Below are 26,746 nucleotides of genomic sequence, written 5' to 3' on the forward strand. Positions count from 1 at the left end.
TCTATTATGTCCTAGACCGTCAGACATATTGAAATTATCCTCATCGCAGACCCTAGACCTAAGAAATCTTTACATTAACCCCTTCATCGCCGATGCCACCACGGATACTGAAATCAGCCTCATCACTGTCTTAGACTACCAGATATTTCGTCAGTAACTAATTCACTGCCCTTGACCACAGGCAATCCTTACATCAACCCCTTCATTGCCTAACACCACTTTGGATCTGACATTGCTCCCTTCGCTATCCTAGAGCACCAGGTAAAACAACATTAACCCCCTGGCTTTTAATAGACCAACAGTTATTCTAATATTAACTGCTTTATTCATCAAGAAGGAGTTAAATAAAATTCACCAGGACCCATGAGGCTTTAGTTATGCCCCCAGATCGTTCCTAATCGGAAGGAAATTGCTTTGGTCTAATAGCAGAAGTAACTTAGAAATCGCTGTACATTCACTTTACCAATCGTTTACGTAAAGTTTATATAGGATACTTCTGGGGAACATACAATTGTTTCCACTCCTACCCTTTCACAAATTTTTAGTAAGGACTTTAATTTCTCATGAAACAAAGTCAATACATTTTTGCAATATGCTAAAAAAAAAATCCCTTGACAGGCTGCAATACACATAATAACCAGTGGGTGGCCACATGTGGAGACTTTCGTCATAAATATCTCCCGACAGAGTATCACAAAATGATATTTCTATGCAAAGCTTGTTATCGGGTGATGCTCACCTTGGACTATGTCAAGGCAAGAGGGAAGGCAAGGATGGACACATCTGTACAAATCAAGTTTACTGTTTTTTTTAATTTTTTTTTGCAGAGCAACATTTTAACATTTGGAGATTTAAATGTTTTACATTGTCCAAAATGTGATAAGGGTTAATTTCATAATATATCTTTATAGCAGTCAGAGTTTTATTTTTCTGATGTAGAGTTCAAAATACCCTGCAAGACTCAAGGATAAAATACCATTCCTTACCACTTTTTACATGCCAGAAGTATTTATTTTGGGAGGGTCTGGATGCTGAGACCCCTATTGAATGCAGAAATTAAGAAGCGGATGCGTTTAGCCAAGTGCTGTGCTCCTTCAAGGGTTATACTTATCTTCATAAACAGATATTGATGGATAGTGCTTGTAAAACCGAGCACTTTGGCAATTTAATGCTATTTAACATTTGCAGCCGTTCTTGGGATATTAACATTTTCTTTTGTTCTCAGCTCATAGCCCAGAAGATCACCGACCACCGCTGATCTCTATCTTGTTAGCACTGTACTGAAGTTGGCATGGATTAGAAGATAATTACTATCTAGGGATCCAGGCCCAGATTCCAAACAATGTTACAAGATCAATAGAAAAGAGATTTGTAAATACTGCCCATGTTCTGCTGTCTAGCAGAGGTGGTCGGTCTCCAAGGCAACCAGCTGTAAGCAAAAGAAAAAGTGTTAATATTTCAAGAACAGTTGACAATTTTAATAAGCAGTAAATTACAAAGATACTTGTATTTATAAGCACTGTCCAACAATATCCATTTAGGATGGGAATAACGCTTTAAGTGGAGATTGGCTCTGCTTGCTGCTGGATCGAGTAAATGGGGTTTAAAGTCTATGGTTCCATACATAGAAGTCTCCAACTTTCTAAGGAGAGCCGTATAGAGGCACATCACTCAACACAGTACAAGGTGCATCACCCAAAACAGTACAAGGCGCATCACCCAACACAGTACAAGGCGCATCACCCAAAACAGTACAAGGCACATCACCCAAAACAGTACAAGGCGCATTATCAAACACCGTACAAGGCAAATCACCCAACACAGTACAAGGTGCATCACCCAAAACAGTACAAGCTGCATCACCCAAAACAGTACAAGGCGCATTATCAAACACAGTACAAGGCGCATTATCAAACACCATACAAGGCACATCACCCAACACAGTACAAGGCGCATCACCCAACACAGTACTAGGCGCATCACCCAACACAGTACAAGGCGCATCACCCAACACAGTACAAAGCGCATCACCCAACACAGTACAAAGCGCATCACCCAACACAGTACAAGGCGCATCACCCAACACAGCACAAGGCGCATCACCCAACACAGCACAAGGCGCATCACCCAACACAGCACAAGGCGCATCACCTAACACAGCACAAGATGCATCACCCAACACAGTACAAGGCGCATCACCCAACACAGTACAAGGCGCATCACCCAACACAGTACAAGGCGCATCACCCAACACAGTACAAGGCGCATCACCCAACACAGCACAAGGCGCATCACCCAACACAGCACAAGGCGCATCACCCAACACAGCACAAGGCGCATCACCCAACACAGCACAAGGCGCATCACCCAACACAGTACAAGGCGCATCACCCAACACAGTACAAGGCGCATCACCTAACACAGTACAAGGCACATCACCCAACACAGTACAAGGCACATCACCCAACACAGTACAAGGCACATCACCCAACACAGTACAAGATGCTTCACCCAACACAGTACAAGGCGCATCACCTAACACAGTACAAGATGCATCACCCAACACAGTACAAGGCACATCACCTAACACAGTACAAGACGCATCACCCAACACAGTACAAGGCACATCACCCAACACAGTACAAGATGCTTCACCCAACACAGTACAAGGCACATCACCTAACACAGTACAAGGCGCATCACCTAACACAGTACAAGGCACATCACCTAACACAGTACAAGGCGCATCACCCAACACAGTACAAGGCACATCACCCAACACAGTACAAGGTACATCACCCAACACAGTACAAGATGCTTCACCCAACACAGTACAAGGCGCATCACCTAACACAGTACAAGATGCATCACCCAACACAGTACAAGGCACATCACCCAATACAGGACAAGGCTCATCACCCAACTACAGGCAAAGTCTTTCTATATAAAACTATCTATGTGCAGATAATTCGGTGACATGTAGAAAAATAAATAAATCAGAGCGCTCCGATGTATTTATAATATATTTTTATAAAATTAGTAAGCAAGTCAGAGGTTAAAAGGTGGATCTTCCCCCTATTTGAACACTTGCACATGATTCATACTAAACTACTGTGGATACTTATCAGAATTAAAAGGAAATTACATTTTTTTCTAAAGGACAGAATAGTATATAGTGGATATCTGGAAGTTCCGCTAAGCTGGACATATTCTGTATTTATGAATTGTAAGAATGTGATTTTACTTTTTTTTCCCATCTAAAATGTTTCAGCCCAGTAGCCACTTTATAAAGAAAAATGATAGAACTCCGTATGGGGTAAATGGAAGCAACACAGAACCGACAAAGTCCTTATCTGTAGAACACAACACTTTCTGCCTGATCAATTCTCAGTCTTAACTCCTGTTGACCCCTCTCTAGGGGGAGACACTGCAACGAACTCTGGTAGGGAGTAGTACGTTCGTGTCAATTGCTTCCATTCCTTGTGCGTGGAAGAAATTGAAATTAGATGCCCAGATTTTTATTTTTTTTAGATACTGTTTGCATCTACTCAGGTTCTTGGGTATCCTTCCTGTGCTGACATCGGTTTTTACTAAGCACACTGGCTTTTTTCCATCTGCTTTTCCAATTGGCTTCATATGAGATTGTTTCTAAAGCCACGATCATGAGCCTGCCGTAGTTCCATAGCTACCTCAAAACTACAGCTTCACAGAATGGAGACCAATGCTCCACAGCATAAATAATCTACAGGATGGCTAACCACCGGGTTTTTGCTATCCCATCTCGAAGCACCATGATGTAGGGGAAGAGATCCTGATTCCAGCAATGTGTTACTTACTGGGCTGTTTGCTGCAGTTTTGACAAAATCACTATTTAATGTGTTGTAGATGTATCAGTTCTCTAAATGCTGAGCTGTGTATAACCGCACACACACCACTGATTGGCAGCTGTGTCCTCTGTGCATAGGCAGAAAATTGGTGGAGTGGTGGAGGCTGGGTTATACAGAGCTCATGGAGGACTACATGGCAGCAGATTTATTAGTCCTCTTGGGATAAAACTGTGATTTTATCAAAACTACAGCAAGCAGCAAAGCAGGTGCCACATCACTGCAATCAGGGTCTCTGTCTCTATTTTATGCTAATTTCAGGTTCGGTGACAAACCTTGAAGACAGGTCCACTTTAAGTCCTGTAGCACCAGAAAAATGTAGCCTAAATCTCTAAGACCCATGTATTAATCACAATCAACCAAGAGGAGAATAATTCACTGTAAATACCTGCATTTTAGGATGGAAAAGCATTGGTGTAAATGTCCTGCAGTCATCAGGCGCTATAAGGGGGAAAAGGGTCTATCTATACTTATATTTTGTTCTATTAGCACATACATTTAACCAATTTATGAAACCATTGGTAATATTTTGTCCCATTATGTTGATGTTTTAATATGGCCCTCTCAAGTTGTGTTACAAATTTGTTGACCACTGATTGGCAGCTTTCTGCCTATGCACAGTGTACACAGAAGGCTGCCAATCACTGATGTGGGCGGGGTGATACAGAACCTAGCAGATCTGCAGCAGATCAAACAGTGATTATACCAAAGCTGCAGCAAGCAGCCCAGTGACATATCTGGAATCAGGGTCTGTGCCCCTACATCAGATGGGGGTAGCAAAAACTACGTTGAAAAATTCCCTTTAATATGTGGAAATAGATTCTGATCCCATACTGATGACTTCGCTGTGCAATACTGAGAAATAAGTCAGTGCAGCAAAAAATAAATGTATTAAGGAGGGAAAATATTTTGCCGTAAAACAATAAGTTGTCATATGAATTACTAAAAATATGTAGAATCAGAAGCAGTAAAGGAGCATTTGTTCATGCAGTATGTGCACATACATTTAGTCTGTGTGGGTCAGTGATTCTTTTTTGTTGCCAGCTGCACACATCCCAGTCTGTCCACTAGGGGGCCACGGTGGACTGAGCACAGCTGATGGGCTAAGAGGGAGAAGGAATATGACAGTGCCTGCTGCCTGCACTCTAATAGACCCCAGCAGGATCAGCCACAGTGTACTAAAGGCAGTGTGATCCGAGGAAGCCTGCAACAGATCCCCAGTCCTACAGCTGTCCCCTGCAAGGAAGGTGGGGGACTGAAGACCCCATTACTGCTGGATTGTGTTGAAGCTGCAGAACAAGCCCAACATCCCTCCAACCTGAACCAGTGCTCCATCCATCCCAGCTCAGCCTTCCCACCAGCCTGGGTGAGTTTTCCCCTTAATACTTCCCAATCTTGCCTTTCCTATTTTCAGCACCTTGGACAGTTCTGTTCTAAACTGCCCATAGCTCACAATGGATCCCTATATACTATGTATAGACTATGTGCTTTCCAATGACACTGCCAATAGAGCCTGCATTTCCAATTATACAGCAATTATGGGGATGCAGTTTATAGTCAGAAAATCTAGAGATGACCCAATCTTGTTAATGCTGCAAATCATGATGTTCTGCCTATTAGAATGTACCTGCAGGAGAGAATGTTCCCGGGTGTTCGGCAATGGAAGAGTTAAGCAGGCAGCAGCCACATTGTATCACACCGTCAGATCAATGTTATTGTTACTTTTCTGATAATATTTACATGTAACATTTGTAGGGGAAACATACACAGGGCGGATTGCCTTACCTATAACTCCAGATATTAATAACACACAGCGTTTAAGTTTCTATCTCTATTATTAGAGATAATATAGAGGTAGATAATATAGAGGTAGATAATATAGAGGTAGATAATGTAGAGGTAGATAATGTAGAGGTAATATAGAGGTAGATAATATAGAGGTAGGTAATATAGAGGTAGATAATGTAGAGGTAGATAATGTAGAGGTAATATAGAGGTAGATAATATAGAGGTAGGTAATATAGAGGTAGGTAATATAGAGGTAGATAATATAGAGGAAATATAGAGGTAGATAATATAGAGGTAGATAATATAGAGATAATATAGAGGTAGATAATATAGAGGTAGATAATCTAGAGATAATATAGAGGTAGATAATATAGAGGTAGATAATCTAGAGATAATATAGAGGTAGATAATATAGAGGTAGATAATCTAGAGATAATATAGAGGTAGATAATATAGAGATAATATAGAGGTAGATAATATAGAGGTAATATAGAGGTAGATAATATAGAGATAATATAGAGGTAGATAATATAGAGGTAATATAGAGATAATATAGAGGTAGCTTGCAGCAGCCCAAGGAGTGTTTAATATTGATCCAACTGCTCGGCACTGTAGGTCCTTGGCTTTATACAGGCTTGGTGGTCTTATAAAGTGGTGGAAGGCGGAGAGGGGTCCGTGACAGTATTATAGGGTAGCTGTATGGGCTCAGGATGAGTAACACAACACATAGGTCACCTGCTCCAAAGTTAGGGCAACTTGCAAATGAACTAAGGCTTCTGCCACCTAATGATCCAGTCATGCTGAGGGTTTGTGCTGCTGGGTTATTATTCCATGGGCAAAGTGTTTGCTACAGTCCATTGATGCTGAGGTTGGACTCATCTTTAATTTCTTCTAAATGGCAGCGAGCTGGCTCTGTGCGCCGCTAGGACTTGGCTTTGGAGGCAACGATTGCGCAAATGAATATTCATCAGGTCATCTTTCAGGCCTTTCCATTACGTTGACATACTTGGCGTTTCACTAGTTTTGAAGGTTACTTTGTATCCGCGATGGGGTCGGTGGATGAAGCATTTGTGAATGTTTGGAGTTAGTCTACCATGGAGAGAGACCTCCGAGTCTTCTCGTCGTTCATGCTGCATTCTGCACCCTTCTCTTCCATTGTTGCACTTTTGGAGGAAACAGCGGGGAACCGCTAAGAACCTCTCCTGACTAATTACAGAAGATAACGCCAGAGGCTTTCAGTAATATTAAGATTACATACATCTTCAAGTGCTTAGAGGTAAAGGATTTCACAGGACTTCTGGAAGGTGATGTTAGATACTTGTTGGTGTTGTGGAATGTTGGTGTTCGGTTGCAATTCCATTGGAATTTCTTGATAGATTTGATAAATATAGCTGGTCTGACATTCTACTAAACTCATGTCTGTAATCAGAACTGGATCCTGTCTGCCCCTAAATTTGTAGCCCCGGGGAGGCATATAAAGGTTAGGGTCCTACCTTGGCATGGCTGATGGGCTTTCATGAATTGTTAGAGTCCCAACAAAAGTGTATGCCTTGTGGCTGTTGTGCTCCCATGAATTGCTAGGGTTCCATCAAAGGGGTACACCTTGCTGTGGCTGATGAGCTTTGATGAGTTATCAGAGTCCAATCAAATGGGTATGCTTTGCCGTGTCTGATGGGCTCTCATGAATTATCAGGTTCCCATGAAAGGGGTATGTCTTGCTGTGGCTGATGGGCTCTCATGAATTATCAGGGTCCCATGAAAGGGGTATGTCTTGCTGTGGCTGATGGGCTCTCATGAATTATCAGGGTCCCATGAAAGGGGTATGTCTTGCTGTGGCTGATGGGCTCTCATGAATTATCAGGTTCCCATGAAAGGGGTATGTCTTGCTGTGGCTGATGGGCTCTCATGAATTATCAAGTTCCCATGAAAGGGGTATGTCTTGCTGTGGCTGATGGGCTCTCATGAATTATCAGGTTCCCATGAAAGGGGTATGTCTTGCTGTGTCTGATGGGCTCTCATGAATTATCAGGGTCCCATGAAAGGGGTATGTCTTGCTGTGGCTCATGGGATCTCATGAATTGCTAGGATTCCTTCAAATGGGTACACCTTGCCTTGGCTGTTGGGCTCTCATGAATTGTTAGGGTCAAATCAAAGGGTATGCTTTGCCATGAATTTGCCAATTTGTGCACTTTTAACATGTTTTATAGCAGTAATGCAGCTCCAAATCAATATATTCAATGTTTGCATATTATAGCATTTCAGAGTGCAGCTGTATTTTCTTGGTTATATTGAATAGTCGTGACGGCTTTCACCTGTTCACACTTGCCTTATTCTTTTTGAGGCATTGGTCAGTTTTTTTGATTTGTGTAATGAAATGTGATTTACTTTATTGGTACCGTAAGGGTATTTTTAGAAAACTGGCGTATATACGGATATATCACATGTGTGGTATATGGAGGACGATAGGAGATACATTTCAAGAGCACTTCAACATTTATGTGCATTCAATCCTGCTATAGGCATTTGGTGGGTCACTACAGTTTACATATTCTTCAATGTTACAACCAAACTTTACTGAAGTTCTATTTCAGGTTTATGGTGGTAAAAGTGTATTGTGTCATTATGCCATGATTTTATGCCACTTTCTGTATCAATTCTTCATGGTTTTCAGAACCTAGGCTACATAGCAAATGTCTCAGACAGAATGTTTCATTATGAAATGTTTACTTTTGGAAGTATTACAGCTTTTTTCATATCTACCCATTTATACAGATGGAATTTGCCATTAGACAGACTTATACTGATATCACAATGTGTTCCACCGGTTCATATACCTGCCTGCCTATCTACAGAATCTCTCCACATATAGACATATCTGCCTATTATCTATATCTATCTCTCATACCAATCTACAGTTCTCTCTCCTATCTCTATCTAATCTATCTCTCTCTCATATCTAAACACTAAAAATGCAACAAAGCAGCACCAGATTACTCCTTTTTGGGTGCCAAGTTCTCCAAGACATCTACCCAAGTCGTCCTTCAATATAGTAAAGAAAAAGGAGACATCGTCCAATTTTTACATCATAATTCTTTTCTTTTTGGCCCCTTTTCTCTACTCTATCAATCATCTATGTATCTAATATATAGCAATCTAATATCTATCGGATATCTATGTATCTAATATCCATCTATATTATCCCTATATCTAATATCTAGATATTGTCTATCAATAGTATCTATCTATAAGAACTATCATCTAATATCTATTATTTATCTCTTATGTATCTATAGTATCTATTATCTATCTGATATCTATGTATCTAATATCTATTATCTATCTATATTATCCCTATATCTAATATCTGTCCATCTAGTATCTATCATCCAATGTCTATTATTTATCTCTTATCCATCCGTCAATATATTTAGTATCTATCTCTTATCTATCTATAGTATCTAGCTATCCCTTATCTATCTTCCACTTGCAGTATAGCGAGCAAACCTGTTACATAATCCCTAACTCAGAATTTATTTTATTCACCGACTTGTCCATCTTTGCCACATATCTAGAACCAGAGGTGCCGTATCCATTTGATAATCACATACCGTAATTTATTCGATTGAATAGGTTCCTGTAATTGTAGCGGGGACTTACTGTACAGTATATCCTTTGGTTAACTCTAATCCTTGTCACCTGCCTCCGCCAAACCAGAACCTTCCTAATCTTCAGTTATGTGCTTCTTTTGTCTTGCCTTTATACAGTCCATTAATAAATCTTTTATTTTGGGATCATTGGTGGAACAGTGTCTAGAAGTTGCCCTCCGCCGGGTCTGTCTTTTTCCCTCCTTCCCTTTGTCCTCAGTTCATTAATTCCAAGAGTAGATTAAGAGCGTAAAATAATATAGTTACAAGCTCCTTTTCTTGCCTTTGCAGGCTCTTAAAGTTGGAATAAATATTACGCTGTGAACTGGAACTGTGCAGACCAGGTTCCCCGGTAGACTTGGCGTTCATTACGCTTCTTGCCTTTGATAGGACGCGAGTCAGGGGAGGGAATGTCCCAGCGCTTAGAAATGTGGGTTATTCTTTCTGGTCTTCAAAAGCAATAAACAAAACTCGATTTGTGTGTGTGTGTGATTGTTCCGTATAATAACAGATGTACAGCAATTTTCTGCAAGTCTCTGGCAGGGAAAATATTGGTTTAGATGGACTCAGCCAAGCTTCATTGCTAGACTCCTAGCCCCGAAAGAGCCTGAAATAGAACCTCATGATGGGGCGATGCTCTGCAGATCACTCATGGACGGTATTTAGAAAACAATTTTGCATCGTGAATGGGGTAATGGAGCAGAGACAATACAACGGAGATGGGTGAATGTTTCCCTGTGTGAACGTAATTGATTAAGATATATTATGGAGGTGTGACGACCGTTCCAAGAGGTCAGCGGCTGGAAGACATTTGGGTTTGTGGACGCTCATTATTCAAGATGGATTAAGTAGAGATTTGTGGCTTATTTTAAAATCTTAACTCGGAAATGTTTAGGATTCATGTCCACCGCAAAAACCATGAACGATTACGCTAGCTGTATGTCTTGTCGGTGGAATATAAGCCCCACAATTGAGAAGATAGGTCACAAATCCACAAAAAAGTACCTAACATGTCCTAGAGTAAAGTTCTTGAAGTTCTCCGTTATTCTCCAGCTTCTTCTAAAAGAGGTTGTCCGGGACTATTATATATGGTAGCTAATAGAGGCTAGTCTTTTTTTAGCCGGCGCTGGCTCAGATTGATCACTGACCACTCCTGCCAGCGATTCAGCTGTTCCACCCCAACAGGGCAGCTCTCCTTCTTCCGGGATGCTCTGTTGATGGGGTGTGACAGCCGTCATGCTGATTGACAGCTGGCTTCTCTCAGTTAGTCAGCAGGGAGCCAGCTGTCAATCAGCATGACAGCAGTCAACAGAGCAGAGAAGACGAGAATCCACTGCTCTGTCAAGAAGCTACAGAATTGCCAGCAGGAGTGATCTGCGATTGCCCTGTGATGGCAGAGATAGGCATCAGCATATAACTGTTAGATGTTAGGCTCGTAGTAAAAAAAATTATATAGTCCTGGATAAAACCTTTAATTGAATACCGTAGATTATTACCTCTGGTGACTGATCAATTCAGTCCAATTTTTCAACTCATTTAAAGGGGTTACATGAGAATTAGAAACGTCTACTTTAAAGGAATATTCAGTTTTATTGTTTTAGAAAGAAAGTAGTAACATGAAACATTGAACATTATAAAAGATGCATAACATAAATAATACATAACTATGGAAAAAAGTCTTGGATCATACATCCAAAATTTATATATTGATGGAAAGGAAAAATATACAACAGGTGATGTTTATTTTAGCTCCTTCCACACGCTGTTGGTGCAGTGCGGTGGCCATTGTTGCGGAGGATCTGTGTCCAGGAGGCATGGAGGCTTTGCCTTGTGGCACGAGTGCTGTGGGGCACCTGGGTCGCACCCCCTGCTAGAGCGGTATCTGTTTCGGTGGTGCTTAGCGCACAGCGTCACAATTTTAAGGTTAAGGACCCACTATGTCACTGTGATGTGGCAGTGGGCTTCATATACTCTGATCAGAATGTTAACTAAGAACCTTATGTTCAGTTTTATGAATTTTTGCCGAGCTCCATTAGATCAATGTATCTCTTTCGCATGTGCTATTCATGTCATTTTTTTTTCTCCAGCTAAAGTATAAAATATATAATGGTTTCAGGTATAGAGACATATAAGGGGTTAAGGTGGCTACGCAAAATAGACTTGACAAGCCTGACTATACATCCATTGTGGATGAAATATTCATCCAATATTTGTTACGGATATGTTTTGGGGGAAAAAAAAGGATCGCACATGTTGTAGTTTCAGCATGCCCATTCATTTATTTTCCTGGGAAATCAGCTATTTGCAGAAAGGTCTCACAATAAATTATTACGCTCTCCCTATATCCATGCTCCATTACGCCATGACCATGTTTATGGGAAGTTCATTAGGAAGAGCTTTCAACCAAAGGAGAGTTCATCCAACAGGTATCGAATGTGTATCAGCAGCTTTACACTACGAGAAGAAACAATGATATTGTGCAGTCGATCATCATGAGATGGAGGTTGGGATTCTGGTTTGTGGGAAGTTTAGCCACGTATGCCAATGGTCATAGATCTGTGATAGCTTGTTACGGCTGGATGCAGTAATTATCAGTTATTTCATAGACTTACTCTAATATTTATCAATTTTTAAGTTGCAATCAATGAATTATGAATGACTCTGCAAGAATAATATTGGATCAGTGCTAGGAAAAGTATAAAACAAGTAACTTAGAGTATGCGAATAGGATTTTTTTAGGAGGTTTTGGAGCAGAAACTAAGTGTAAAGTCTTCAAATCCTTCTCAAAAATGAAAAACTTGTCACAAACTTGGAGGTTCTGCTCAGTTTTAGCTTTAAAAACTCTGCAAAAAGAATCTAGGTGCCCATGCCATTACATCAGCACAATTTTGTAATGTAAAGACATGGTTATATTGGTGCTGTATTATTGATTACACTGATATCTTTGGTGAAGAAATCCGCTTTGTGGTTCTTTCGTAATTCCCATTTGAAATTTTCTGCTAATTTGATTTCAGTGCACAGGGGCCGGACTGTGCACTGGGTCTTCTCCTCCCTGTCTGTGATTCTCTGGCCCCTCCATTTGCCTCTAGTTCATGATTCCCCTGCCCCCATATTTGCCTCTAATCTCTGATGTCCTGTTGGAAATCTCAGTAGAAATCCCTCATTCAAGGCCCGGAGGCAGGCAGTAGGGCAGGAGAATTACAGACCGGAGGCAGGCAGTAGGGCAGGAGAATTACAGACCGGAGGCAGGCAGTAGGGCAGGAGAATTACAGACCGGAGGCAGGCAGTGGGGCAGGAGAATTACAGACTGGAGGCAGGCAGTAGGGCAGGAGAATTACAGACTGGAGGCAGGCAGTGGGGCAGGAGAATTACAGACCGGAGGCAGGCAGTAGGGCAGGAGAATTACAGACTGGAGGCAGGCAGTGGGGCAGGAGAATTACAGACCGGAGGCAGGCAGTAGGGCAGGAGAATTACAGACCGGAGGCAGGCAGTGGGGCAGGAGAATTACAGACCGGAGGCAGGCAGTGTGGCAGGAGAATTACAGACCGGAGGCAGGCAGTGGGGCAGGAGAATTACAGACCGGAGGCAGGCAGTAGGGCAGGAGAATTACAGACCGGAGGCAGGCAGTGGGGCAGGAGAATTACAGACCGGAGGCAGGCAGTGTGGCAGGAGAATTACAGACCGGAGGCAGGCAGTGGGGCAGGAGAATTACAGACCGGAGGCAGGCAGTGGGGCAGGAGAATTACAGACTGGAGGCAGGCAGTGGGGCAGGAGAATTACAGACCGGAGGCAGGCAGTAGGGCAGGAGAATTACAGACCGGAGGCAGGCAGTGGGGCAGGAGAATTACAGACCGGAGGCAGGCAGTAGGGCAGGAGAATTACAGACCGGAGGCAGGCAGTGGGGCAGGAGAATTACAGACCGGAGGCAGGCAGTGTGGCAGGAGAATTACAGACCGGAGGCAGGCAGTGGGGCAGGAGAATTACAGACCGGAGGCAGGCAGTAGGGCAGGAGAATTACAGACCGGAGGCAGGCAGTGGGGCAGGAGAATTACAGAGCGGAGGCAGGCAGTGGGGCAGGAGAATTACAGACCGGAGGCAGGCAGTGGGGCAGGAGAATTACAGACCGGAGGCAGGCAGTGGGGCAGGAGAATTACAGACCGGAGGCAGGCAGTGGGGCAGGAGAATTACAGACCGGAGGCAGGCAGTAGGGCAGGAGAATTACAGACCGGAGGCAGGCAGTGGGGCAGGAGAATTACAGACCGGAGGCAGGCAGTGTGGCAGGAGAATTACAGACCGGAGGCAGGCAGTGGGGCAGGAGAATTACAGACCGGAGGCAGGCAGTAGGGCAGGAGAATTACAGACCGGAGGCAGGCAGTGGGGCAGGAGAATTACAGACCGGAGGCAGGCAGTGTGGCAGGAGAATTACAGACCGGAGGCAGGCAGTGGGGCAGGAGAATTACAGACCGGAGGCAGGCAGTGGGGCAGGAGAATTACAGACCGGAGGCAGGCAGTAGGGCAGGAGAATTACAGACCGGAGGCAGGCAGTGGGGCAGGAGAATTACAGACTGGAGGCAGGCAGTGGGGCAGGAGAATTACAGACTGGAGGCAGGCAGTGGGGCAGGAGAATTACAGACTGGAGGCAGGCAGTGGGGCAGGAAAATTACAGACTGGAGGCAGGCAGTGGGGCAGGAGAATTACAGACTGGAGGCAGGCAGGGGATTGGAAATCACTAAATGGAAAGCGGAGTGGCTGGGGAATCACAGACCGGAAGCAGGTGTAGAAGCTGGGAATCATAGACCGGAGGCAGAAGAGGGGTCTGGGAATCACTGACCTAAGGCATGTGGAGGGGCCTGGGAATCACAGATCGGAGGCAGCGGTGGGGCCTGGGAGTCAATGACCTAAGGCATGTGGAGAGGCTGGGGAATCACAGACCGGAGACAGCGGAGCAGCCGAGAAACAGACAGGAGGCAGTGGAGGGGCCTGGTATCACAGACCGGAGGCAACGAAGGGGCCAGGGAATCACAGACCAGAGGCAGTGGAGGGGCTATAAATCATAGACCAGAGGCAGTGAAGGGTGCCGGGAATCATAGACCGGAGGCAGTGGAGGGGCCTGGTATCACAGACCGGAGGCAGTGGAGGTGCCGAGAATCATAGACCAAGGCAGTGGAGGGGCCGAGAATCATAGACCGGAGGCAGTGGAGGGGCCTGGTATCACAGACCGGAGGCAGTGGAGGTGCCGAGAATCATAGACCAAGGCAGTGGAGGGGCCGAGAATCATAGACCGAGGCAGTGGAGGGGCCTGGTATCACAGACCGGAGGCAGTGGAGGGGCTGAGAATCATAGACCAAGGCAGTGGTGGGGCCGAGAATCATAGACCGGAGGCAGTGGAGGGGCCTGGTATCACAGACTGGAGACAGTGGAGGGGTCTGGTATCACAGACCGGAGGCAGTGGAGGGGCCGAGAATCATAGACCAAGGCAGTGGTGGGGCCGAGAATCATAGACCGAGGCAGTGGAGGGGCCTGGTATCACAGACTGGAGACAGTGGAAGGGCCTGGAATCAAAGTCCGGAGGCAGTGAAGGGGCCAGTGAATCACAGCGCTGCCGGCTTTTGAACACAGGTGATTCCGCATGTGGTCATTGAACCATGCGGAATCACCGTGTCCAATACATTGTATGGGTGACTCGAGTCTCCGCAGGATAAATTGGCATGCTGCGATCTGGAAAGACGTGCCACATGTCCGTCTTTGTGGGAGATCCACCGGCGTCTCAGCACGCATAGTGGACATGGGATTTCTTGAAATCTTTTTCACTATGCTGTAACATCTGGATGCTGCAGGTTGGACGCTGTGGATGTACGCAGCGTCCAACCTGCAGCCTTTACTGACCGTGGGACTGTACCCTAATATAACAGTATAGTTCTTATATAAACAACCATATTGGATAAACAGGCGAACACGTCATCCTGCCCCAACTGTGTGGTCTTAATTTCCTGTCCTGGGCTCTGGCAGCTGCTGCCCCTCCTTGCCATTAACCCTGCGGCATTTAGTTTGAAGTTAACGAAGCCTTGGCAAGCCGAGCGCATCACTGATTGATCAGCTGATCAATGAGTCCCTCTGCTCATTTAATTTAATCAGCAATCAATTAGCGCTGGTGCAGTAATTGTGTGAATATCTGAATGTCCAGCACAGACCTCACAAACGAGAGCAAAGCCCGGAGGTGTTATCAGAGTGAACATGCAAGGACACGAGCCAACCTCTGCCAGCTCATTTCTGGCTGCAGCAGCGCTTTACATTGCAGGAGAAAGGCGTCATCAGCGAAACAACCAGTGTCAGAAATCAGATGTAACTAGCGATGAGTGAATGCGCTGGAATAAGGCGTTATCTGAGCATGCTCGGGTGCTAAGAGTGTCATCGGCGTGCTCAAAAAATATGTTCGGGTCCCGCGCGGCTGCATGTCTCATGGCTGACAGGTCGCATCCCATCCATGTGGATGGAGTCCTTTAAAATTTACAAGACGAATTTCAGCTGCTCCATGTTAAACACTTCTGTCGTTGAAATAATTTGCGTGTCGCTTACTTGCACGGAAACACAGAGGATTAGTCTCACTGTCATCTACGTTTTTTCGAGTGGATCTACCGCACATCTATAGCACATTGACAGGAAACATCTGTGTATACGGTAAGCTGCAGACGATGCAGTGGACTCCGTGTCACTCATGTCGGTGCATGTAATAATTCACATCGGACGTGTGCGATCATCATACCCTACAGAGTATCAGGACTGACCCCTTAAAGGGAATCTGTCACTAGATTATTACCTCCTAATCTAAGCGCAGCATGATCTAGAGACAGAGACCCTGATTCCAGTGATGTGCCACTTACTGGGCTGCTGAGTGTAGTTCTGATAAAAATTGCTGTTTTATCAGCAGGAGATTATCACTAGAGGACTAGTAAACCTGCTGCCAGGTAGTCTAACTCCGCCCCCAGCTTTCTGACTATGCAGAGTGTACACAGAAAGCTGCCAATCAGTGATGTGGGCGGGGTTATACAGAGCTCAGTAGACCTGCAGCAGATAAAACAGTGAGCTGCCCAGTAAGTGATACATTGCTGGAATCAGGGTCTCTGCCATTACATCATGCCTGTTTCAGATGGGGTAGCAAAAACCTGGGAACAGATTCCCTTTAAACTTAAGGTGTGCATATTCTACAACCTCCATGATGAATGGATCTGTTATATGACACCTATGAGGATCGAGCAGGTGAGACATTGATGCTCCATTCAAGGTCTTTGGAACTGTGGAAGACATCTGGGTAGTGTTGGTAAAAATCCATTCACAGTACCCGGCGCATCGACCATATCAATAATCTGTGACTGCTGGATGGGAGACCTGAAAACCACATGTCACCTGGCAGCATCCGCAGCTCGCACTTAACGTTAGGTCGACTAATCAGAAGAAGAGCTGCAGATGTCATCACATAAGAGGCGGCTCTCATGACTTCTGTCCAGTGGCCACGGATCTTTTTCTAAATAAAATAACTATGCAAACTTATTCAATGTTAAAATATATTATCACAGAAATACAGAAGTAGCAAAATTTATCTTAAAAGGGTACTCCCATCTCCAAGATCCCATCCCAATATGTAGTAGGTGTAATAATAATATTAACAAATGCATCCAATTAGAAATGTTGTATAGTTCTTCTGATTAGCTATGTCACTTACCCCACGTGCAGAGCATGGCAGTAGCTTAGATATCCATGGTTACAACCACTAACAACTACTGTCACTATATGAGTGGTCATAACCATGGATATCAAAGCTACTACAATGCCCTGCTCATGGGGCAATCGACATAGCTAATCAGAAGAACTATACTACATTTCTAACTGGAGATATTTGATGATAATATTATTATTATTACACTGGGTATAGGATGGGAATATCCCTTTAAAGCAGATAATGTAGACCTGGGAGATCACGACACAAAACTGTCTATTCTGACATCGGTCATCGGTGTTACTTAATCTTATCCTCTTAAGTCAGATAAGCTTCTGCGACAAGATATCGAAATGCTGCATTATTTGCCAAGTTCCATTTTGCCACATCCGTACATGCTTGCCGCACTGTAGCCGTCTTATGTGAGTGGTCACCTCCAGAATTCAGGATCCTAAATGACCATCTGCTGCGTGTAAACTTTTACATCCCGGTTCAGAAAATAATTTCAGGTCCCTTAAACCTAGAGATAAATGAATATTCTCTATGGAGTCTTTATGTGATGCTTCGCTCTCATTTACTACAAATCCCGAATCTGGCGAGTCGATTGTATCATCTCGTCCAAAGCTATTAGCTGCATTCCACCGTTCCCGACATCAGTGGCCTCCTACCAAATATCTGCCTGTTGAATGTTGTCAAAGACGGATCTGGTCTCCGTCATGAGTAATTCAATTAACTCTATTATAGTCAAGGAAATATGTTTGGCATTTCTGCCGGATGTTGTGAATATAATATACAATACGCTACCCACAATGGTAAAGACAATCTGTCATTCTGCCTGAACTGTAACAACGTATCTGTAGGCGAACAGTGAATATTTATCTCTGAACTTCACGCCCATGCGGTAAGGAGTCTGCTCTATAAGGCATCCGGTTGACTCTGATGCTCAGAGATATTGTAGTACGGCTGAATCCTACATTCTTAGTTGTCGTACAGGCCACAAATGTAGAAACTGCTGACCATGACTGAAAGTAAAGCCGGCCATTCACATTAGATGGCTTTCAGTTAGAGATGAGCAGATTGATTCCGGTCCAGCGTCCAGGTCAGGGCCGGAGTCCTGTGTTCAGCCAACAGTAGAGATGAGCAGATTGCATTTCCGGACTCCAGATCAGTGGTACCTGGTGTTTAGATGGGAGTCCCACGAATATTTTACCTTTTAGCGTCCCCGGCGTGGCTTTTGTTTAGCCAGGGCAGGAGTGACGGCATCACTAAGATGATGTTGTACCAGCCCTGACAAATCAAATGCCGTCCTGCGGACACTCTAGCTGCGAGGTACCGCTGATCTGGAGTCCGGCAATGCAATCTGCTCATCTCTACTGTCAGCTGAATAATACAAAGGTTACTTGGAAGCAACAGCGAAGACAATGAGGAAACAGTGGGACTTAACCAACATTATTTACTTGACTAATAAAGAAGGGAAATCTATTTATAAGCACACACTACGCAAGTAAGCAATTTATGGCCGCTTACAGGGTTAATACAATATATAATGACTCAGCAATGCAATATCTGAGCAACATTCTATTACATACACCGTTCCTGTAAACGGCTGTGAATGTCTTTGTCTCAACTTAACAGGCGTCACTCTCAGTACTAGGCCTGTCCCCGTCGGGAGAAGCACAAAAATGTTACAAGTTCCTATCCTTGACCAGGACATTTTAATACATTCCAACTCTTGATAATGGAAAATGCGCAACAACCCCCAAAGCGCCCCATAAAGTTCCTGCAATGGGTCAGGACAGGATTTCACCACTGAGTCAGGCAATGAAGATGGCTGGTGTAGTTACCCTTTTGTGAACACGTCCCCTGTTCATTAATAACGAATGCCTAGGTATAGTATAGACGGGGCATCACACTCAAATCATGGTGGCACCAAGAAATCTCCAACAATGAAAATCCATGGCAAAAGAGAGGTAGAAGTAGCGTGGATAGCAGCAAATCCTTTAGGTTTTACAATGTTATTATAACAGTGCCAACCAAAATGTTTTACCACAATGCCCCATCGCATTCCACCATGCCTTCTACTACACATAGTCCAGCCGCTATGTTCTTAATAACAGCAACCGAGCCTACGGTCAGCATATAACATATGTTCTTCCACCGGACGAAGTGTTCTCTGGTAGAGCGCCTCCACTGGGGCAAATTAATCCCGTAATGGGGATAGCACTATCCTACTTAAATTAGTCATTTTGGAGGCATTTTGAGCCCCATCAAGAACAGTTTGCCATCTCAACAGTTGAAGACTTTCCTACCAGTTTGAGAAGCGCTGGTATAGAAGGATTTCTCATTCTCCAGTCTCTCGTTCCCGGCACATGATGGATAATCATTAGCTCATCCTACAATCTAGCTTCCCTCACTGTTTTTTAATCACAATGAATGAATACTGAAATCAATCAAGGAATAGGAAGAGCTGCCACAATTTGAGTATTTACAAAATTGCCAGCGCTATGAAGCTCGCAATCTGCCGTTAATGGCATATTACAGTATCAAAGTGTTTTCACTTAGAACGTAATCCCGCGTAAAGGAGAACAGCGCCTCAAAGCAAACATTTACTTGTATTGACAAACAGACAAGTATATTTCCGAAAGAATTGAATTCATTCATGTAATAGCCCCGTCTAATGTCTACATGTGTTTTGCTGTTTTTCCTGTGTGTTTTTTTTATTGCTTGATGGCTCAATTTGAAAAGCTTAATGTCTTATTTCTTAGGTGCTGAATGTTCTGTTAATAATTGTTACTTTCCGTACAATTAAGACACAGTATTTGCAATCTTTCAGTCTTATTAGCCAATACGGATTGCCCAATCTTGATATTAGAGAACGCCTCATAATTGCTTCATTTGCATAATCCCTATGTGCAGGTTGACAATTGAAAGGCTTGTGCTGAGAATGGCGTGACAGGGATTTGTGGGGGGATTAAAATTTGGGAAAACACAAGGCAATGCCGTTTATTAATCAAAATGTTATAGTTACACAATTATAGCTAAATAGATGTAGGTTACTTATGTTCTTCTTTTATATTGATACATCTTTTGACTAGCACTTGCTTATTACTGTGATTCTTTTACAACAGAGTATTTTTGACCTCACTGTGCTCTTTTGTGTCTTCAAGTTTCTTGGTGGTGTGTGAACAGGTTCCTACAGACTTGTTCATTGTGCAAGTAGCCCATGTGTTTCTGGTTCTATAATTGTTCTCTTGTTTCTACAAGACTGGGGAGTCCACCACTCCTTATGGGTCATTTGGATCAAAGCTGTTCCATCCAGCATGTCCACATGGATATTCCCTCTCTGAACCCTGCTTATACAGGTACTATACAGATGATCAGGTTTTTAAATACATCAGATAGGGATTATATACATTAGGTAGGACTGCTCTATATGGGTATACCTTGACGATTGGTGGAGCAGCTTAGTATACATTTTTTTGCAAAAAAACGTATCAACTAAATACCCTGTTTTTTTCATCTTTTGACTAGCACTTGCTTATTACTGTGATTTTTTTTTTACAACAGAGTATTTTTGACCTCACTGTGCTCTTTTGTGTCTTCAAGTTTCTTGGTGGTGTGTGAACAGGTTCCTATAGACTTGTTCAATGTGCAAGTAGCCCATGTGTTTCCGGTTTTATATTGATACGTTGTTTCTACAACATAATGGAGCTTGATGTTTATGTAAATTGTATTTAAGTCTTTCGTTGGGGCAATATTTGGAAACTAATACTTGGCTGTCAAAGTACTGTACAATCATAACACCTCCCCACCCCCTATTTATCTCTTTTCTGAATCATGGACTTTTCCGTTAAAACCAAGTGCGGAAATTTGACGGATCCAAGTAAGGCAGATCTTTCTTTAGTATACAGTGGCATGTAAAAGTTTGGACACCCCTGATCAAAATTACTGTTATTGTGAACAGTTAAGCAAATTGAAGATTAAATGATTTTTAAAAGGGCTAAAGTTAAAAGATGACATTTTCTTTGTATTTTAGGCAAAAAAACAAAAAATATATTGTCATTTTTTACATTTTAAAAATTCTAAAAAGGAAAATGGGCCGATGTAAAAGTTTGGGCCCTTGGAGATTTGTGTGCCCAGATAACTTTGACCAAGGTTTCAGACCTTATGGCTTGTTCACTATCATTGTGAGGAAAGGTTAGGTGATGCAAATTTTCCAACTTTATAATAACCCAGCCTCCTCTAACTTTGTGCCAAAAAACAACAGTCATGGGTTCTTCTAAGCAGCTGCCTAGCACCCTGAAAATAAAAATGGTGGAAGACATAGGTCAAATAAAAACCTTAAGGGACAATTCCCCCCAAAAAGTCAAGGAACTTACGGATTGCTGAGGATTCTGACCACTGGGAACTCTATCAATCCCAAGCTCTAGAACTCCAATAGTTGGCCCAATCATGTAAAGAGCGTACAAGCGCATGATCGTCCATTCTTTCCATAGTCTACGGGACAGCCAGGAAAAGCTGAATACTTTACTCAATTGTCCCATAAACACTGAATGGAGCAGAGGTCGTAAATGCCCACCTCTGCTCTATTCAGGAAGTCTTTAGAAATACCCTGGTTTAGGGAAAGAGGGAAAAAAAAGAGACAAGCACGGCGCTTCCTCTGAGAGTAATACGTTTTTACCAACAGTAAAAAAAAATTCTTTTAGTTGTGGTTATGCTCACCTTATGTTGGTGAGAAATGCAAGTTGAGATTCTCAAGGAATCAATTCTTTAGGCAACTCTTCTCCGTATGTTGTATAATCCAATAAGGTGTACAGCTCACTTTGGAGAACTAGGTGTTGATCCTGCTTCGGATCCACATAGGTGGCGAATTCAAAGGGAAAATAAACTCCAAGATAATGTGGCGCTGAGCACCTTAGGATTTTTCGAATGCATCCACTTCCAGTGAAAAATGTTAATTAAAAATTCATTTATTTTCTCAAAACAAAAAAAGGAAAAAAAAAATTATATTTTTAAAATACAGTACAACGCGTTTCGGCGGCTATTTTTACAGTGCAGCCTTCATCAGGTAGCAAAAAAAAAAACAGACATACAATAAGCACTATAAAGTGATGCTTTATAGTTACAGTGCTTATTGTATGAAGACACAAAAGAGCATAGTAGAACCAAAAACACTTATTGTATGTCTGTTTTTTTGTTACCTGATGAAGGCTGCACTGTAAAAATAGCAGCCGAAACGCGTTGTACTGTATTTTAAAAATATTTAAAAAATATAATTTATCTTTTTTTTTTTTGAGAAAATAAATTAATTTTTATTAACATTTTTCACTGGAAGTGGATGCATTAAAAAAAATCCTAGGGTGCTTAGCGCCACATTTGCTTGGAGTTTATTTTCCCTTTCCATTCAGGAAGTGACTGCATAGCTTCATTCTCAGGGGTCTCAAGATCATTGTGGGTCCCAATAGTTGAACTTCCAAAGATAAGTAAGTTATCTCTTATATGGATAGTGGATAACTTGATTTTCATTGGAGGTCCAGCCAATGGATAGAGGATCATTTTAGATTCACGTCATCTACCAGAACCCACCAGGTGGTTCTGCGGCCAAGATAACTGTATGACAATTGATGTTTCTCCTGAAAAGCTTTGGATGATGTTTGGTTGTCTTGGTGAGACTATTGCTATTGAGGGTGACAAGACCATCATCAACTTTGAAGTCACAGTTTAACCAATTACTTTGAAAAGTGTCTAGAACCACATCGATGACCCTAAGCTCGAGCTTTTTATATAAGGTTAACAAAGGCAATTTCTCTTCAATGTCTATAAAATTGTCGATAATTTCTACATGATAAAGCTACTATCATCAATGTTGGGCCTCATTTATATGAACATTTCTATTCTAACATGGTTAATGGTATTGTACTTTCTCTTAGCTTTAACTCTAAACTTTTGGTTCACTTATCAAGTTTTTCACTAGAAGTTCTTAATGCAGCACTTCTAGGACAGATATTGGTCTGATTTAACCCCAAATTTCTTTTAAATGGAACTACTAAATTAGTGTGTATGAGGCCAAAGAAGGAACCCATTAAGGTTCCTAATCCTGTGAATTTGTGTTTTTTTTCTAATGTGTAATGTTCTTGCAATATTCTTTATCATGAAGACGCTCTTAAAAGTATTTCTCAAAATGTACTACAGAATGGAGCTGAAGCCGAGCATGCGCACCCCCATACATTCAAGAACGGGCTGTATAGTTTTCCATTCTAATAGATTGGGTATTTCTTGCAATTTTTTTTTTTAAAGCCTTCATAATATTGCTAAAATATAAAGTCATACGACAATAAGAGGTAAATTAACAGATGTGTCCACCCTTAAGGCACCCATATACGGTACCTAGTGATGGACATTTGGTGCAACCATCACCCAAAAATTAAGGGGGCCCATTTTCACCTCCAAAGCAGGTAGAATGGTGCATTGTGATGAGACATTAGACTGCAAAGGGCCCTTATATTGTTCTTGCACAGGAGCCCTTTTCTGTCTGTTTCCACCAGTGCATGTATCAATTGATCGCTGTTTTCCGACAGCCATGTATTCCGGCTCCCCTATAAACAGGAATGGATGAGTTAAAAAAAAGTTCTTGTTGTCTCTATGAGAGACTTCTTTGGCAGATACTTATCTCCCGACATTAAATGTGGTTGTGATGGAATTAGTTGGGTGGCGTCCATACACATTAGATTGTTTGCTGATCCGGCCGATATTGACCTTTTCTTGGATGTGATAAATTGCTCAATTTCCTCACATTACAAATGTAATTTAATATCCCACATCCTACCAAAACCTTTGACAGACTGCAAGCCATATCACATCTCCTGGGTGGCTTCTTATAGATACATATTACATAAACTACTCCCAACAAAGGATTGCACATTAATATTGTTTTTCTTAAAAGCTGGTCATTTTACATAATTAAAGAGGATGCCTACTACTTTAATATTGATGATCTATCCTTACCACCACCGATCAGTGGTCTTTGGTGTTGGCGGCAGCCAGAACTTCTCAGTTATGGAGCTCATGGTTTATTCTAATGGTCTTGCACTTGGATTTGTTAGGATGCGGTTCCCTTACGGGTTCCCTTCTGATAGGCCTAGGGGTAGTGTGTAGCCATCAGGTTCCGCTCCCCCGACCTCAGGTTCTCCTCTCTCGGGAGGGGAGCTGACTATTGATGGCTTCTAGTTCACGCTTGGGTGGGAGCCCAGGCAGATGCTGGGGGTGATATTGGGTCTCCCTTGGCTTCAGCTAGGGGAGGCTACTTGTCCCTGTCCCTCGCTATGGCCTGAAGCCTCAGAGGGATGAGGAACGGTCTTTGGAGCCTTTCTCCCGTTGGTGACAGTTACAACTGACCGCATCCAAGGACACTTTTTTTGTGGCACAATGAATCACTTGTTTAGCGCACTCGGGAAAAAGAGCAGAAGCTTGGGCTTTAAAAAAAAAAAGTCTGCCAAACTGCCTACAAGCAATCCATAGAGGCATGTGTTGCGTTCAGGAAAGGCAAACGATTGGACAATGGCAAGAGCAATAGAGTGAAAGGAAGTTCCAGCTCCTATAGTGCTTGCAGAATGCTGATGCAAAGGCACCACCCACTCAAAAAGACGGCATGTTATAGAGCATGAGAATATACGCAGTTCCTAGACATATTAGACTGGTATGTGCACCAAAAACAGTTTATGCTATTTTTTTTGTAGAGGAGGTGATGCATTTTTATTTTTACTGATTTTGTGTGACCTCTAAGTGAGAAAAAAAACTAAGCTCCAAACATTGTAAAGATATATATTAAGAACATAATCAGCACAGAATTTAGATTAAAATAACAATGGCGTTCAGAAGTGGACGCTCGCTTCAAAGTTCTTAATGCCATTGTTTCATGCTGCTTGATTAAAGAGAATGACAACTAGATCTTTTACTAACAGGAAAGCGAGACTGCCATCTCTTTTAGAGGTAGGCTCCATTAATTATTATAATAGGAAGCCGAGGCTCTGCATTAATTCTTCAGTAAGTCAGGTACCATTATTGATTGAGAGCTAATTCCTGAATAAATCACCTGTCTATAGAATGATGAACATGGACAACCTGCAGTGAAAACTTAAGGTGGAACAGCTTTTTCTGCAATTGGGTCTGAATACTGCATGCAGGGCTGCCAACAGGAATATCAGGGCCCCATACTGGCAACATTTTCGGGCCCCCTTGAGACTTTGCCCAGGCTCCACCCTTTCTCTGCCTCCACCTCTCAAACCATGTGAACTGGCCCTGATAATTATCCCATATGTTGTGTATTTGGAAAGGGGATAAGTATTCGGCTGCTAGAATATCCCTTTAAGACAAGCAGCTGTACTTTACTGCAGACAGGCAGCAATCAGTAGGGTTACACTTAGTAGTACTTAGTAGTTTGCAGGCAGGCAGCAGACATAGACGGCCTCCAAATTCACATTGCATGAGAAGGGAGGGAGGTCCAAAAAGAGTAGTGGGTGGGCCAGTGGGTGGGCTAATGGGAGGTCGGACTGGCGAGTAGGCGGGTGCACACACCTCATCACTTTCGGGCCCTGAACTCCTGCATATAATGTGCCACAAGGGCCTGGGTTGCACCGGCGGCTTAGGAGCAGAGGTCGGGCAAGCAGTGTCGGACGTCACTGGTGTCAGACACGTCCGGCCCGTCTGCTGCGGTCATACAATGTAAGTAGCTGCAGAAGTGACTGGGCCCCAGGGCTTAATAAAGTAAATTAATTAGCCCAGGCCATGTGCCACGCAGTCTGCCATACAGTGGCTCATCCAGTCCGAGCCCCACACTTTGCTTCTGCCCACCGGGCCCCATACATCAGTAACACTCTGATGGCGGCCTTGACTGCATGTACACTGAAATAGGGGTTCACATACATTTAGATATTACACCAGCATCCTATTACTAATACCTATGTGATCCGAAACATATTCAAGAAAAAAAGCATAAACTTTGGGTGTAAAGTTCGTCACATTCAGGACACCTTAATAATACTCTGCTATATAACAGAAAAGCAAAGCCTTGTCCTTGAGAGCTGGGCACAATGTTACGCTCGAGTCTGAACAGCAGAAAGTAGACAGTCTAAATTAATTTGTCTCCCTCTATATGGTTAGACAAACTATGTATAATTCAAGAGTGATTGCCCCTTCAATCCACCGAGCTAGAGAGGAGTGGGGAAAAATGACATGTTTTAACAGAGAATCTGTCAGCAGGAATTTGCTATGTAATATGAGGACAGCATGAGGTAGAGGCTGAGACACAATTAGGGATGTGTGTCACTTATTAGGCTGTGTGATGTTGTTTCAATACAATGAACGTTTAGCGCCAGTAGATTATAGCTGTCTGGACTAAAGCTCTCATGAGCCCTGGTCTGACCACGCCCCCTCCTCTAATAAGCAGCTCACTGCAAATAGACAATGTGCACTGAAACCTGTGGTGTGGGCGGGATTAGCTCTCTGAGCTCTGCTTCATGCTACATCTAAAACCTGTGATTGTGTCACAACCACTGCACTGTTGTGAATTCAGCTTTTGGGCTCCCTCCGGTGGTTGTAGAGGGTAATGCAGTTGTGCCTGGACTGCAGGAGTGGACAGGTGTATCTACTAATTGCAAAACTGACTGGGGTATATAGCTTTGCAGGATCCTTTAGTCAGTTCCAGTTGTCCATTGTTC

At 43.0% G+C, this 26,746-nt stretch overlaps 1 protein-coding gene across 1 annotated transcript in view; it reads left to right on the plus strand.

Moving 5' to 3' along the window:
• The first annotated feature begins 4,981 nt into the window (after positions 1 to 4,981).
• The window catches only part of LOC138648241 (tenascin-R-like), a 467,927-nt gene continuing 446,162 nt past the window's right edge, over positions 4,982 to 26,746 (plus strand). Inside the window, exon 1 of the mRNA XM_069737805.1 lies at positions 4,982 to 5,250. The gene's annotated coding sequence lies outside the window, so the exon portion shown is untranslated. The remainder of the gene's footprint in view (positions 5,251 to 26,746) is intronic.

This window comes from Ranitomeya imitator, chromosome 8, assembly GCF_032444005.1.
Source record: "Ranitomeya imitator isolate aRanImi1 chromosome 8, aRanImi1.pri, whole genome shotgun sequence".
Classification (NCBI taxonomy): domain Eukaryota; kingdom Metazoa; phylum Chordata; class Amphibia; order Anura; family Dendrobatidae; genus Ranitomeya; species Ranitomeya imitator.